This window comes from Camellia sinensis, chromosome 12 (genome assembly GCF_055761805.1).
Source record: "Camellia sinensis isolate YWXY chromosome 12, ASM5576180v1, whole genome shotgun sequence".
NCBI lineage: Eukaryota > Viridiplantae > Streptophyta > Magnoliopsida > Ericales > Theaceae > Camellia > Camellia sinensis.
The window spans coordinates 30,940,439-30,958,512 of NC_138972.1; positions in this window are offsets into that span (position 1 = coordinate 30,940,439).

The following is an 18,074-nucleotide window of genomic DNA, read 5'->3' on the forward strand; positions in this document are numbered from 1 at the left end:
CTGCAGAGTTATTGCCACAACACATCACCATTAATGCAACCCATCACAGCATTTATTACGACAACACCTCCCCGTCGGAATAGAGCCCCCTCATCCTGAACAAGGTAAGCTACGGCACAGGCTTTCGGTGGAAGGGGGGCACGTCGCAAGGGACAGTGAAATGATTACCAAAGGATATAAGTAAGAATCAAAGACAAGAGGAAGGATATGTTTTTCTATCTCTCTCTCTCTATATATATTTCCTTCTTCCTCTACTAATTTGCTCGCTGGAGGGTTCACTGGGGGACTACCCCGTTCCCCTTTGGACTTGCTTGCAGGTCATCTGGTGGAATCATCCGCCTGAATCAGAACTTGAAGAGCTTGGACCAGCCCGACCCATCCACCCAGGACGAACTGCATCATCAGTTGGCGCCGTCTGTGGAAACTTGTGGTTTATTCGTGCGCTAGTTGTGTTCACTATCGCCGGAGCCTCCCTTTTCTCCCCGTTACCTTTTCCTCTCACCCGTCCAGGTGTATGGTCACGACTAGATCCATGGCTTCTCACCATAATACCGCCGATCATCAAACAGACCCTCCCCATCCAAACAACCCACCACAGTACATCATCGAACTTACCAACAGCATTAACCGCATGGCCGAGCAAAACCAGGCCCTGATCAGTGCTTTACTCCAAAGAAACCTCCCCGCTCCACCTCCAGATATTCCACCCAACCAAGAAAGAACCCCGGTCCGCACTGCTCCACAACCCCCTCCGCTCAACCCAGAAGGTGTACAACCTTCTCCTTCTCCACATATGAGCCTACCACCTCCACCCCCACGCCCGTCGGTCGTGGCACTAGCCCCTGAGGGGGAAGCCAGCAGCGTCCAGCCTCCATTGACCGACCATGGCGATAACATTCCCCTCTGGGACGCTGAACTCCGAGCTATGAAGCTCCAACTACAAGGGGTCATGCAGAACATTCAGCACAAGCCTTCAGTCACCGCCAACTCGCCTTTTGTTGCCTCCATCCGGGACAAACCATTGCCCGCCAAGTTTAAAATGCCCACCATTGACTCTTTCGATGGCACGACGGACCCAGTCGACCATCTGGAAACCTACCGCACCCTCATGATCCTCCATGCTTTCCCTGACGAGATCATGTGCCGAGCTTTTCCCGTGACACTGAAGGGATCAGCTCGGTTGTGGTTTAGCCAGTTACCGGCGGACTCCGTCTCCACCTTTCAACACCTCAGTGACTCTTTCCTGAGCCATTTTATCGGAGCCCAGCGTCAAAGACGCCCAGCCACCCAACTCCTTAACATTCGTCAGACCGAGGGGGAGTCGCTCCGCAGCTTTGTCACCCGCTTCAACACCAAAGCCCTTCAAGTCGCGGAGAATGACGACAAAGTCATCCTCACGGCTTTCATGGCCGGCCTACGGTCGTCCGATTTTCTTTTCTCCCTCTCCAAAAACCCTCCAACCACCATGGCAGCCCTACTATCCAAAGCCCAGAAGTACATGAATGCTGAAGATTCCCTGGCCGCTCGGCAGGAGCCAATCACTAAAATCCGACCCCTAGAGACAAGAGGAAAGACTCAGAACCCAGGACCGCCCAGTATAATAGCCAAACACCCAACTATAATGACTGACTCCACCGAGCTGACCGGTCGGCCCCGACCCGACCGCCCGGTCGATTCGAGCGGTACACACCACTCAACTCTCCCATGGAACACGTCCTCAATCAGATCCAGCGGGACTACCCCCTCAAGTGGCCCCTGCCTTCACGAAACCCTTCCAATCGGAAAGATCAGTCTAAATACTGCCGTTTCCACCAAGACCATGGCCATACCACCGACGAGTGTATTAACCTCAAAGATCAGATTGAGACCTTCATACGCCAGGGCCGCCTCAGCCGATTCACAGACACCCGCCCTCAGCAGCGGCAAAGAACCGACCTTCCCAGGGACAATCACCGGCATACACCACCCCGGAACCAAGCCCCACCTAACCAAGGCCATGATCGCCCACCGCCACAGTCTCGACCTCCAGGCAATCCCCCTCCACCAGTCGGAGAAATCAGAGTCATTTCAGGTGGCCTTGCTTGCGGGGGACCATCCCGCTCGGCTCAAAAGGCAGAGCTCAGAAAAATAAGGCAGGGCTCAGACAAAGCAGTGGCGACGGTGGACCGACCTCCCAAACAGTCAAAACAGTGGATCGAACCCATCACCTTCACGGACACCGACTGTGCAGGAGTACGTTACCCACATGATGACCCCCTTGTCATTTCCGCCATCCTCTCCAACTACAAGGTCAGACGAGTCCTCATAGACAACGGCAGCTCTTTAGACATCATCTTCCTCAATTGCTTCCACCAGCTTAAGATTGGGGAAGAAAGCTTGTCTCCTCTCCAAACCCCTCTAGTCGGTTTCACCGGCGACCGTGTGACCTCCATCGGCTCCATCGATCTACCTATAACCATTGGCGAACACCCGAGGCAGACCACTAAGTTGCTCACCTTCCTTGTGGTCGACTGCCCCTCTGCTTACAACATCATCCTTGGCCACACAGCCCTAAACGCCTTCCAAGCCATCACATCCACCTATCACCTTGCCATCAAATTTCCTACCGATCTCGGCGTCAGAACTGTCAAAGGAGAACAGACTGTGACCAGGGAGTGTTATGTCACCTCACTCAAAGAAGTCAAGCTAAAAGAGGCCATGATCATCGAAGGGCTTGACATCCGAAACGAGGACGAGCTGGTTAGAGGAGAACCCGTGGAGGAACTTGTTGAAGTTAACATTGATCCCACCAACCCAATCAAAACTGCCAAAATCGGCAGCCAACTACCTTCCCAAGCCAAGGCCGACCTTACCGCTCTCCTGACCGAGCACAGAGATGTATTCGCCTGGACCCATTCAGACATGCCAGGCATTGATCCCTCCTTCATAACCCATCGCCTCAGCATCGAACCCCACTTTCGACCCCACCGCCAGAAGCAACGTATTTTCCATCCGGAGCGCAACACTCTTATAGCCGCAGAAGTTGACAAGCTCCTCGAGGCCCAATTCATCAAAAATGTGAACTACCCTAGATGGCTGTCCAACGTGGTCCTCGTCCGCAAACACAATGGCAAATGGCGACTCTGTGTCGATTACTCTGACCTGAACCGAGCTTGCCCCAAAGACAGCTACCCCCTTCCCCGCATAGATCTGCTGGTCGACGCCACGGTCGGTCATCAAATGCTCAGCTTCATGGATGCCTTCTCTGGATACAACCAAATCCTGATGCACACATCTGATCGGGAACACACATCATTTATTACCGACCGAGGTACCTACCATTATTGTGTAATGCCGTTCGGGTTGAAGAATGCTGGGGCCACCTATCAACGGCTAGTTAATACCGTTTTCCATCACCAAATAGGCCGGAATATGGAAGTCTACGTCGACGACATGCTAGTCAAAAGCAAATACTCCTCCGATCACCTTACTGACTTACGAGAGACCTTCGCCACCTTGCGCAAGTACCAGATGAAGCTCAACCCAGAGAAGTGCGCCTTCAGCGTAGGATCTGGCAAGTTTTTGGGTTTTATGGTCAGTCAGCGCGGCATTGAAGCTAACCTTGAGAAGATCAAGGCCTTGGTTGAGATGCAGTCGCCTAGGACGGTCAAAGAAGTTCAAAGACTCACCGGCCGAGTGGCGGCCCTCAACCGCTTCATTTCCCGTGCAACAGATAAGTGCCTACCATTCTTCAAAGTTCTTCGGCAGACTTTTGAATGGACAGATGAATCCGAAGAGGCCTTCCAACAGTTAAAGCAATGCATGGCCAATCCTTCCCTTCTTTCACAGGCAATCACGGGCGAGCCCCTTTTCCTCTACTTAGCAGTGTCGAGCACCGCAGTCAATGCAGCTCTCCTCAGAGAAGATGGCTCAATCCAATGGACAACGGCAAACAATTCGATAACGCGAAGTACAGAAAATTTTGTGCAGATCTCCAGATTCAACCATGCTTCTCTTCCCCCGGTCATCCCCAAGCAAATGGCCAAGTTGAGGTCACCAACCATTCCCTTCTGAAAATCATCAAAACTAAGCTCGAAGCTGCTAAAGGCCTTTGGGCTGAGGTACTATCAAATGTACTCTGGGCTTACCGAACCACTACTCACACTCCCACTGGGGAAACCCCTTTTCGCTTAACATATGGCGCTGAGGCGGTTATTCCGGTAGAAGTCGGTCTGCCCACCCCCAGGGTTTTACATCCGGATCTCGCCTCAACCGAAGAGCTCCATCGAACAGACCTGGACCTCATCGAAGAGCTCAGAGAGACTGCTGCTGTCAGATTGGCTTCGTACCAGCAGAAAATGAGAACACACTACAACCGCAGAGTTCGACCACGAGAGTTCTCTGTAGGGGACCTTGTCTTGAGAGAAGCGACTCTTGCCACAAAGAATTCAACCGAGGGCAAACTGGCAGCCAAATGGGAGGGACCCTATGTTGTGAAAGCCCAACCACGACCAAGCACTTACCGACTTCAAGACATGGAAGGCCGAGACCTCCCCCACCCCTGGAATGCGGAACATTTGAAGCGTTACTATCAATGAGTTCATACTTTTGTATTGTTAACATTGTTGTATTTTCCTCTTTAATACATAATGCAAATTTCGACCGACGTTCTCAGCTTTTATAATTCAAATGTCTGTATGTCGCTCTCATGACACTTTCACTTGCAGCACTCAAAGCCTCGGCCGGACCGAGCACTCAAGGCCTCAGCCAGACTGAGCACTCAAAGCCTCGGCCAGACCGAGCACTCAAAGCCTCGACCAGACCGAGCACCCAAAGCCTCGGCCAGACCGAGCACCCAAAGCCTCGGCCAGACCGTGCACCCAAAGCCTCAGCCAGACTGAGCACTTCAGAAACCTCGGCCAGACCGAGCACTCAAGGCCTCGGCCAGACCGAGCACCCAAAGCCTCAGCCAGACTGAGCACTTCAGAAGCCTCGGCCAGACCGAACACTCAAAGCCTCGGCCAGACCGAGCACCCAAAGCCTCAGCCAGACTGAGCACTTCAGAAGCCTCGGCCAGACCGAGCACCCAAAGCCTCAGCCAGACTAAGCACTTCAGAAGCCTCGGCCAGACCGAGCACTCAAAGCCTCGGCCAGACCGAGCACTCAAGGCCTCAGCCAGACCGAGCACTCAAAACCTTGGCCAGACTGAGCACTTCAAAGCCTCAACCAGACTGAGCACTTCAAAGCCTCAGCCTGAACTGAGCACTCCATGCTGAGATCATCCTCTCCATAAAATTTCGTAAAGCAGAACCACGTTTTTAACACTCAGTCACATTTTGAAACTTATTCACAATTCCAGGACCACGTTTCTACTTAGTTAGATTCTAAAGGTATTCTCACGTATTTCATTTACTAATCAGATTATCTCCCACCCCACCCAGCTTGTTTCTCCAATCTCTTCTCTACAAGTTTACAATTAACCCTTTAGTTACGATTTGCAACCTACTTTTCTGTCCCCATTCGAATATTATGTTCTACAATTTCATAATCTAATTTTTCAATAAACCACTATCATCCTTTCAATTTTCATACAAATCCAATCTCACTCTGCAGGGAGGAACTTTTAACTTAACTTTGCACGAAATTTTTATTGCCCAATTTTTATGACCAGTTTTTATAACAAGACTTCATTCATTTTAGACAATACAGGCCAACACAGTCAATTGACAACATAAACGAAAATTTTATTCATTTACAATGTGTACACAAGTTCATTATAATAAAATAAAAAAATAAAAAAACAGACACAGAGAAGAAGCTCTTCTTGGTTATTCCTTGGTTATTCCTCTTCGCTGGATACAAGCTCTTCTTCTTCGATGCCCTCGTCCAGGGGGGTTTGGGCCACATCATCTTCACCAATCATTACACTACTCAGGTCTAAGTCTGGGAACAGCTCTTCAGTTCTGCGTTTGAACATCTTCCACCCGCTGTCCCAAAACTCAGCCATTTCGTGCTTGTAGAAGTCTGACTGCTGGAAGCTCTCAATAACTTCTGCCTCCGTCCTACCTCCAGCAGTCGTCCTTGATGGGCCCACCCCCCCCAGATTCTTGCCCAACCAGATTCTTGGCGACTGCAGCATCTATTGCCATCTGAAATTCGGGAGACCCTTTGTATTGCTCCACTGCTGCGACGCACAGATCGGGGTAGGCCGCCCTCTCAGAAGCCGCCTTCGCCCTCTCTTCGTCCAGCTCTCTCTGCAGGGCCCCCCTTTCAGCTGCCGTCGTTGCCCTTTCCTCTTCCATTCCCTTCCTCAGACTTTCCATCTCCGCCAACGCCTTCGCCTTCTCTGTATCCAACTCCCTTACGAGCCTCCCCTTCTCCTCCTCTGCTTTAGCGCGCTCATCCTCCAACTCCTTCAACAGATCTCCAAATCTGGCATCTGCCTCATCTTTTTGCCTGACCAGCTCTTCATTGTTGCTCATGGCCTCTTCATGCCACTCGACCGCAACGGCGCAGGCTCTTTCAGACTCCTCCAACTTTTTCTGTTCGCCAGCCAGTTGGAACTCGAGCGACACGACCTTACGGCGTGCGTCCTCCAGCTCCAACTTGACTGCTTGCAGCTTAGCATGGGCAGTCTTCCAGTCGGCACTCTCCTACTTCAACTTGGCCAACTGGGCCTTGGCCTCCTCTGCTCTTAGCTTGGCAGCCCCTGCTTTCCTTAGAAGGGCCCCTGCCAAGGTGGTTACCTCCATTTGGGCGGAGCATAACCCCCTCAGCAGATCAGCCTCAATGAATCCGGAGGCCGAGCGCAGGGCTGTCTCCTCCACAATCTTCACCAAGCGGTCTGCCCCCGCCCTGGCTGGCCCTTCTTCTCCCTCCAACCTTCCCGCTACCGCGCGAGCGTGGTAGATTGCCGTGGCTAGACGGACCCCTCCTTCCTGAGGTGCAGGGCCCCTTTGGGTCTACTCCCTCCCACTCGGCTCAGCCTCAGTCAACCCAACTCCTACTTGCACCGTTGGGATAGTCTCCAAACCCTCCAGTATGGGGGTGACCCTCACCACCTCTGGGGTATCCTTGGCCACAGGGGTCTCCACCTCAGTTGGGGCCACCTTAGCCCTCTTGGCCCCAGACTCATTTGCAGCTCTCTCTGGGGCACTCCTCTTCTTTTTCTTCTTCTTCTTCAGAGCCTCCCCCTTCTTTCTGGCCTGTTCTTTTACAAGATCTACTGGGGGCAGTCGTGGCTCAAAACTGCTTAAGTCCTTCCCCCCTAGCGGCCTTGGGTGCGGTCGGATCCTCTCCCGCACGATCGGTTGAGGCGGTCGGTCTCCTCGCGTTTCCTTCAACTTCGTGGCTTTGGCAAGTATGGTCTGATCCTCTGCTTCCTGAACTTCTCTTCTCGCCTCCAATTCTGCTCGGTCGAGGTCCCCACCCTTTGGCTGCGGTCCCAACCCTGCCTCAAACAATGCGGACGGTTGAACAAGGTCGTCCCATTTGGCCTTCTCTCTCTCCCTCTGCTCCTTCACCCTCTTCACCCTCTCTTCCGTCGCTGCCCCCAGTCTTGACTCCATCGACCTAATGGGCACCTTCCAGATGGTGCGCACTCTCAATCCCCCATTGGCAGATACGTAGAACCACCGTGGCCGCCACCCCTTGATCGATGTCGGCAGCCCCGCCACCAATCCCCTCCCCATCACTGCCTGTAGGGTGACCCACGTCTCTTGCTGCCCCGAAGCCTTATAACAGGAAAAGAACTCGTCTACCGCCATGGCTTCTCCTCCATTCGCCTTGGGCCACGCGCTAGCATAGGCTAGCAGAATCTTCCATGCATTGGGCATCAATTGCCCCGGCGCTACCTCCAGACGGTTCAGTACGTCAACCACCACTTGGGGCAGTGGCAACCTCAGCCCACCTTTTAGCGCCTTCTCGTAAAGGGAAAACTCCCCTGGCCTGGCATCAGACGGCCTTTCCCTTGATGTTGGCAACAATAACTCCACCTCAGCCGGAATCTGGTATTTTTCCCTGATAGCCTCCAAATCCGCCGCAGTAATTGTGGATTTGTCAGCCTTAGTGTGCCACTGATCCGACTCTACTTGGCTTATTGGCCTTGGAGCCAATATCAGGGCCGACGCCTGCGATTGTCAAACCGGTTCCCCCACCCCCACCATTCGTGTCTCCGTCCTATATCGCGCTGTTAACTCTTCTACATCATCGTCTCCCAGAGGGTCCACCCTCACATTCACCACTTCTTCTTGTGCCATTTCTAGGGTTTGCTTACGAATCACTTCTGACGCAGGAGCAAGGAAGTTGAGAAAATGTTGCACAGGTGTGTCGTGCGCAATGAAGGAATTAACACTTGGATATTTTGAGTTTTTGTAAAAAGGTAGGTGAAATGAATTATACCAAAAACCCACGGTTTACCCGTATTCCATGGATCCACATTAATTTTCGCCCGTTTAAAAACCTTTCAAATCAACCGCCAAAACCGCCTTTTCAAAACCCCCCCTCATGACCTATCGTTTTATTTCTGCTCCAACGCTTCACTTCCCCCACGATATTGCCATGTGTATGGCCACAATGCACTGTCCTCTCCCCTTACCCTGTCCTTTCCATTTCACATCATCACATGGCACGCCCCCCCTTTTTTGAGCCCCGCGCCGCCCTGGTCGGCACGCCTCACGGTCGACCCCTCCCGCTCGGCCACCCTTGCGGTCGGCAGGCCTAACGGTCGACCCCTCCCGCTCGGCCACCCTTGCGGTCGGCATACCTAACGGTCGACCCCTCCCGCTCGGACACCTTTGCGGTCGGCACGCCTAACGGACGACCCCTCCCACTCGGCCACCCTCACGATCAGCTCCCCCCGCTCGGCCACCCTTGCGGTCGGCACACCTAACGGTCGGCCTCTCCACTCGGTTCGCACTTCTCTTCCTTATTACTATTCCCTTCGTTGGACTAAAGCTGCACTCGGAAATGGGGGACTACTGACATGGATAGGCCCATAAGGCTTACAGCCTACAGCAAACAACCCCAAACCCATCGCTTGGGACCCATAGCATAACCCGGTTGACAAAGCCCAAGACAGCTGGAGGCCATCTGGGCATGGAGGGCCAATGACATTCGGGCACATGGCAGGTGAAACACAGGCCACATCAGCAGACAAAGATCTACAGAGTTATTGCCACAACACATCACCATTAATGCAGCCCATCACAACATTTATTACGACAACACCTCCCCGTCAGAACAGAGCCCCTTCACCCTGAACAAGGTAAGCTATGGCACAGGCTTTCGGCGGAAGGGGGGCACGTCGCAAGGGACAGTGAAATTACCAAAGGATATAAGCAAGAATCGAAGACAAGAGGAAGGTTAAGTTTTTCTATCTCTCTCTCTCTATATATATATTTCCTTCTTCCTCTACTAATTTGCTCACCGGAGGGTTCACTGGGGGACTACCCCATTCCCCTTTGGACTTGCTTACAGGTCATCTGGTGGAATCATCCGCCTGAATCAGAACTTGAAGAGCTTGGACCAGCCAGACCCATCCACCCAAGACGAACTGCATCATCACATGCCAAGGGCTCTCACGGCAGATTTGTTGCAGCTCCCAAATATGTTGACAAATATTGAACTAAAATTGCTTCTGGCGAATCAGAGTCTATGATGATCCGACCGACAATGATGTCCTTGGCTCGCTCCAAGCCAATTTCAGGCCTTGCCAAATATCCCATACCATACATAATTCAACAGTGAAAACTGACGACTGTCCCACCTACTGCTTGAATCCATATGTTAGTATGTATATATATAGTAATATATATAGGTTGATTGATTGATTAATGCACCTTCCATAGATTAGATGATTCGATTGACAGTGATTGATTCATTCCATATTTAACATATGTATTCTCTCCTATATAAAGGAGCTCATTATGCACACTTGAATATATACAAAACACATATTTTCTCTCTCTTTATTTCTCTTTATACCTTCATCATGCTATTAGAGCTATAAAGTTTTTTTTTTTTTTTTTTTTTTTTCTGTTCATCACCAGAAGTTTCATCATACTTTTTGGTGTTCCTTTTCTTTTTCCCTTCACTATTTAAATTTGTTTTGGGTACTGATTTCTTATTATCAATTTTCGCAGATCATTTTTTTCAGACACCCATACCATCATCTGGCTCAAAATCTTCTCCCAATTCTAACGCCACCAAAATCATCATCAAACGGGCCCGCACGCGCCCACACGGGCCGCCTGACACTCTAAGCATCACCCACTTCTGCTGCCACTCGCTCATGCGCCCTTACGTTCACCTTCTGTATCGCTGACGTTAATTACTACGCGTTGACATCGGCCCTCAACTGTTTCATCCAGCCGCTCCGTTATGTTGCGACTCAAGCCCAACTGCTTCCAGCACCTCTACTAACCTGCTCTGCACCGTTTCTGCTATCATGCGCCGCGCCTCCTCCTCGCTAACGTGAGCCACGCCTGCTAACATTAGCCTTCCTCTTGTTGACGTTAGCCCTGCGCCCTGTTTGACCGAAATTCAACCTTTGGCTTGTTTTTTGTCTATTTTCTGCACCTTCTCTGCTCATTTTTGGCTTGGTTTCCACCTATTTTCGACCTTTCGGATTCACTAGTATGCTATGTTTTTTCTATTTTTGTCTCTATGGATTGTTCAGACACTGCTCATCCTATTTCAATTATCCTTGATGGCTTAAATTATATTATGTGGGCCCAAGCCATGACTGGCTTTCTTAAGGGCAAGAAATTATGGCGTGTTATTACTGGTGATGTGCCTAAACCAACCCAAGAGATAGAGGAATCTGCAGGCAAATATTCTGACCATTTGGAGGAATGAGACAGAAAAAATTATCAGATCATCATTTAGTTTAAGAATATGTCTGTTACATTTATTAGCCTTCAGTTCGGCCGCTTTCAACTTGGCTCGGTCTCCACACCTGCTAAAGATATTTGGGACTTCCTCAAAGAACAATATCAGACTACTGGTCTTGCTCATCAATATCAACTTTAGAGCCACCTCCATCGCTTGTGCCAACAGCCTGGTCAGTCCATTAATGACTTTCTATCTCAAATTTATTCTATTTGGGATCAACTTGCTCTGTTTGAACCTGTCTGGCCTCATCTTGAGGATACTTTTCTCTTTATCACTTATCGCAATCAGCAGAGGTTGGTTCAGTTTCTTATGGCTCTCACTCCTCACTTTGAGCCAGTCCAGGCTGCCCTACTACATTGCACGCCTTTTGTCCTCCCTTGAGCAGGCTATATAGGAGCTTCTCTCTGAAGAAACTCATCTTGATCCATCCTCCACTCCACATGTGGACTTAGTTCTGGCCACTCCTTAGTCAAGGGGCACTTCCTCCACACGGTCGACTCATCGGTGCACTTATTGCCAGAATTGCGGGCTTCCTTCTACTCATCTTCTGGTTCACTGTTCAGTCAGGTCTTGCTGTTACTATAACTAGCCTCGGACATCTCCAGCAAGATTGCTTTCACAATCCATCTCGCCCATCCTCTACTGGGTCATCTTCTTGTGGCTCTCATTTACAGGGACGTTCACATCATTTCGGGGCTCAATCTTGGTCTATGCTTGCTTATCGTACTGCTGCTGCTGCCTTTAAGGACTTCTTACAGTCTGAATCTTTTGATCTTTCCACCCCTGTCTTCTCTCAGACCAACTTGAAACTTTGATCAAACAGTTTTTCTCCACCTCCAATACTCCTCCTGCTACTGCCTTGTCTGTGGCCTCAGGTACATCTTCCCAATATTTTGACTCTGCCAGTTGTAATCATATGACTTCGGACTCTACTATATTTTTCTCCACATCTTCTTCTCTTCATATTCTTTCTATCCATACTGCTGATTGATCTCTCATATCAGTGAGTCATATTGGTTTTGTTTCTACATCTCATTTGTCTTTATTTCATGTTTATCTTATTCCTGCTCTCACTTTAAACATTATTTCCATTAGTCAGTTATGTAAACATGGTTTCACTGTTACTTTTTTCTGCTAATGGTTGTTTGGTGTAGGACCCTCGAACGGATAGACACTTCAGATCGGCCGTAAGCATGGACGCCTCTATGAATTCATCCATCTTCATGTTCTCGTTTCCACTCCATTGGCTACCTCTACATCTACCTCTACCTTATCCCCCTTTCATCTTTGGCATTGTCGGTTAGGTCATCTATCAGTTAGTCGTTTAAATTTTTTAATTTCTAGTGGTCAGTTAGGATCTGTCTTTTCAGATACTTTGGATTGTTTATCTTGTCAACTTGCCAAACAACCGGCTTTATCTTTTAATAAAAGTAATTTTGTTTCTAGTGTTCCTTTTGATCTTATGTATTATGATATTTGGGGCCCATCCCCTACACCTACCATGGGGGGATCGTGTTACTTTGTTATTTTTGTTGATGATTTTTCCCGCTATACTTTGATATTTCTTATGAAAAATCATTCTGAACTTAAACAACTTTATTACATTTTTTCAAAAATGGTTCAAACCCAATTTTCCAAAACCATAAAGATTTTTCGTTCCAACCTGGATTCTGAATTTTTGGCTTTTTTTCAAAGTCATGGTACTTAGCCTCATCGTTCTTGTGCCAGCACGTCCCAACAAAATGGACGTGCTGAACGAAAACATAGGCATATTCTTGATATTACTTGAGCTCTTCTCATTTCTTTTTCTTGTCCTGAAATTTTTTTGGAGGAAGCTACACTTACTACTGTTTACACTATCAATTATGTCCCTACTCCAGTCCTTCATAATCAAACACACTACGAGTGTTTGTATGGCAATTCCCCTTCTTACATCGCACTTAGGGTTTTTGGATCTGCATGTTTTGTTCTTCTTCAGCCTCATGAACATACCAAGCTAGAACCCCATTCTCGTCTTTGTTGTTTTCTTGGGTATGGCATTGAACATAAAGGGTATCGGTGTTGGGATCCAATTTCTAAACGTCTTCGTATCTCTCACCACGTTGTTTTTTAGGAACATAAAATGTTTTCCTCCTTATCCTCTTTTCACTTATCTTCTCCAGCTCCCATTCTTCACTTTACTGATTCCTCTATAGATCTTTTTCCTGATAATCCACCTCTAGAGACGCCATTGCTTACTCTTGATCCCGCCGAGTTTGTTCTCTCTAATGGTCCTGATGGTCTTGCTGAGTCTTCCTCATCTGGCTCATCCCCTCTTGAGCATGCCCCTTCCAGTCGTCCACAACGAGTCACTCAACCTAATGTTCGTCTTCGTGATTATATTGTTGGTTTAACTACTTTTTCTACTTATGAGCCTACTACCTATCGTGAGGCCAGTTCTAACCCTCTTTGACAACAAGCTATAACTGATGAATTGTAGTCATTAGACAAAACTCATACTTGGATTGTTGTTGATCTTTCCCTGGTAAGATTGCGATTGGTTGTAAATGGGTTTATAAAATCAAGACTCATTCTGATGGATCTATTGAGCGATACAAAGCTTGTCTGGTTGTTCGGGGCTTCACTCAAGAATATGGTATTGATTATGAAGAAACTTTTGCTCCTGTTGCTTGCCTCACTTCTTACCGTAGTTTGATTGCTGTTACTGCCGCTCGTCATTGGGGCATTTTTCAGATGGATGTGAAAAATGTTTTCCTCAATGGGAATCTTCTTGAGGAGGTTTATATGAAACCCCCTCCTGGGTCTTCTATTCCGGCACATAAAGTCTACAAGCTGCAATGTGCCTTATATGGCCTCAAGTAGGCTCCGCGTGCTTGGTTTGCCAAGTGCAGTGCCACTATTTATGATTTTGGTTTCACCTCTAGCTCCTATGACTCTGCCTTATTTATTCGGACGACTGCTCAGGGCGCCGCTCTTCTTCTTCTTTATATGGATGATATGATTATTACAGGTAATGATGAGACTGGTATTCTTAGCCTCAAATAGTTCCTTAGCCGCTATTTTGAGATGAAAGATCTTTGTTCTCTCAATTATTTCTTAGGTCTGGAAATCTCTCATGACTCAACTGGTATTATCTCTCTCTGGCTAAATGTGCTTTCGATCTTCTTGCTCGTGTTGCACTTACAGATTGCAAGACTGCCTCTACTCCGACTGATCCTCAAGCTCACCTTACTCCACTAGAAGACACTCTTCTCTCTGATGCTACCCTCTATCTACAATTGGTCTGTAGCCTTATCTATCTTACAGTTACTCGTCCTAATATTGTATATGTTTTCCACATTGTCAGTTAGTATATGACGACACCTCGTACGCCAGATTATGATGCTCTACTTCGCATTTTCGCTATCTCAAAGGCATTTTGTTTCATGGTCTTCACTTTTTCATTGTCTCTTCACTTAAGCTTCATGACTATTCTAGTGCTGATTGGGCTGGGGATCCCACTGATCGTCGTTCTACCGAGTTTTGTTTCTTCCTAGGGGATTCTCTTATTTGTTGGCGCAGTAAGAAACAGACTCCCACTGCTTATTCTAGTATTAAGGCTGAATATCGCGCTTTAGCCGATACTACTTAAGAACTTTTGTGGCTTTGCTGGCTTCTTGCCGACATGAGTGTCTCTTCTACTGAAGTTACTTCTCTCTATTGTGATAATCACAGTGCCATTCAAATTGCTCATAATGACGTCTTTTATGATTGTACTAAACATATTGACATCGATTATCATTTTATTCGTCAGCATGTTATTCGTGGAACGGTTCATCTCCACCGCATTGCTTCTACTGATACCTACTGATATCTTCACCAAGGCTCATCCTCCCGGACGTTTTGCTGATTTAGGGGTTGTTTGGGATGAACTATATAAGTGCACTTTTTGAATTTTTAGATAAAAAAGTAGAAGAAAAAAAAATGGTTGTTTGGGATAATTTTTTGACTTTTACGAAAAAATGTGTATTAAAATTGGGAAATTCTATTTCCACACACCTAATTAGTTTAGGACACACATTTAATGAAGTATTAATTTAATGACAATTATATCCTAAATAAAAATGACCATAATAAACATCCAGCAACACCCATAATATTATGTAGAAAAATTCTTTGTACATATATTTTAAGAACAAAAAAATCTCAATATACACCTTTTGAGTTAAAAAAAAAAAAAAATCCTAGTTTTTTCATTGTTTGCTTTACTCTCTAAGTTTATACTGCTTTGATTATATCGTTTTGTCATTAAAATCTAGCATAATTCTTGATTTTTGTGATGGAAGAGTTGCAAATTAATGGAAATTCAAATTGAAATAATAATATGCCTGGTTACAACGAAAGCAGTTATGAAAATGTAAGTTTTTTTGTGCAAATTTTTTTTTTTTCACAATTTTAATTCTGTAAACTAATGCCAAAGCATGCTACTTTTTTGGGATATCAACTGCCAAAATTATTATTTGAAAATCAAGTTCCGAATTTGGATTCGTAACTCAACTTTCGAATTAAAAAATTTATTTCAGAAACCAAGTTCCGAATTTTTTTACATATTTCGGAAGTTAAAAATCTAACAAACCTTTTTCGTTCGGATAACTGATATCGAATAAACAAAATCGAATTGCTTCTAGAAAAAAACGAGAGTTTATGAAAAATAAGAGATAGATGGAGTTGTACGTCTTCAATGGAATAAGATACAAAATGATGTTGTTTCAAGATCTATGTTGATACAAGTCGATGCCAAATAATGACTTTTACGATATTGACTAGATTGTTGATTGAAGAAATCAGTTTGATGATGTAACTGAAAATCAAATGAGGTAGTTTATTGTATAATATGAAGATTCATAGAGCGATTTGCTGAGGGATTTCTTGTGAAATATGTTGCTATGTTTTCAAGGTAGGTGGAATTTAAAATGGGTCTACACCATTGATTCTCTATGGAACAAATGATTTAAGTGGTGTGTGCACAAGAATGTTAGTTTAGGGTATAATTGGAACATGTGAGGTGTGAATTGAGAACAAAAACATAAAACCAATTTTATAAGGGTGTGCATTGAGAAATTATGTACATAGAGATAAAAGAGTATGTGGAAATAGAATTTTCCATTAAAATATTGTATAAAATAGTAAAATTACTATATTACCCCTAACATCTCTAAATGTGTGCTGACACTGATTTGTATGGGAAGCCAGCACGGTGGGGCTGTAATGTGTAGAATGTAGGAGCAGCTTGTCTCTCGGACTGAACGGTGTTATTCGGCCCGTGAGGGGTTTATCATGGGTCTCGTTTTGATAATCGGAACCGTTGAATATGTAGAAATCGTCGAGTAATATATGCTCATAAAAAATCACGTTGATCAGATATCAATAGTATCTGATCGGATTAATTTTCTGTCAACCGTTAATTTGTTCACCGTTCATTTTTCTCATACAAAACTGGTTTGATCATACAGTTATCAATATCCGATAAATGTGATTTTTTACAGACATATAGTACTCGACAAGTTGTATACATTGCACGGTTCCGATTATCAAAACAGGACCCGTGGTGGGCCTCACGTACCAAACAACACCGTCTTGTGTAAATATTTTGTGCACTCGCTATGTACTTGGTTCCATCACTTCACATTGTACCGTGTCTCTGCAATGATACGAAGTTGACAGCTAATTTGTACTTTTTTTGTGTTAATTTTTTTTATATATATATATTTTTGTGAATAGTGATAATTTTTTGACTTTTATAATAATTTTTTGGCTTTTTACCATTTTTAAGCTTACCCAAACATGCACTTAGGCTAAGTTTGACATCTTCAAAAAAAAGTCAAAAAGTCACTAACCTATTTAAGTCACATCATCTTATTTAAGTCACATCACCTCTATACCACATCACTTCAAACCCAACCCATATTTCATAAAAAGTCAAAAAGTGCACTTATTTAGTTTCCAAACTTATAATGGTTGATATCTTTCCACTTTGGGTGTGTTTGATTAGGGGATAAGGAGTAACTATTTACTATGCGGATTGTAATCTAGGGGAAGCATCAAATTCGCCGTTTGTTTTTTTTTTTTTAGTCCGCCGGACATGGAGTCCGGCCGGATTCCTTATCCCCCATATGAGGGACTATTGTATCCTGGGAGGGGTGTGAGACAATTTTTGGGAGACTATCCACTGTTGGGATTAGGTGGTAAAATGACCATTTTAAACTTCTACTATTTAATTATATATTATATTTAATAAAATTCAATAAAATTTAAATGTCTCAATTTAAAAATAAAATAATTTTATTTAGGGCAAATTACAAACACCCCCTCAAGGTTTGGTAAAAATACATATTCCTCTTTGAGGTTTAAGAAATTACAAATTATCCCCTGAGGGTCAAATTTTCATAACAAATTAGGGGAAATTAGGGGGGAATCTGTATGAAAATAAAAATCTCAGGGGGCAATTTGTTATGAAAATATAAATCTCAGGGAGCGGGATGTAATTTGTCAAACCTCAGGGGGAACCTGTATTTTCACCAAACCTCAAGGGGTGTTTGTAATTTGCCCTTTTATTTAACTTTTTATTGACATTTTATTTATTTTATTTTTTTACAATAATTTTTTATAGATATTTTATGGGCAAATTACATATACCCCTCGAGGTTTGAGAAATTACAGATACCCCCTGAAGGTTATATTTGCATGACAAATTAGGGGGCAAATTGTTATAAAAATATAAACTTCAGAGGACAATTTGTTATGAAAATATAAACCTCAGGGAGGTATTTGTAATTTGAGAAACCTTAGGGGATATCTGTAATTTAGCTAAACCTCGAGGGAGGTATATGTAATTTGCCCATATTTTATTGATGTTTTATTTTAAATTTTGTTTATATTTTATTTAATTTCATTATTTAAATTTAATAGATGTTTTATTTAATTTCATTGTTTTATTATTATTATTTTTAAAAACAAATTTATTTAAAATTTTAATTAAAAAAATAACATATATTTTATTTATTTAATTTTAAAAAAAATTTATTTAATTGTGTAAAAAATAAAATAAAATAAATTTTTATTTAATGTAGCTAAAAATAATTAAAATGTTAAAGGTATGTTTAATACTGTTATTATTTAGTAAACAATTAAAAAATAGTAAAATAGTCTTTTGTTCATTTATT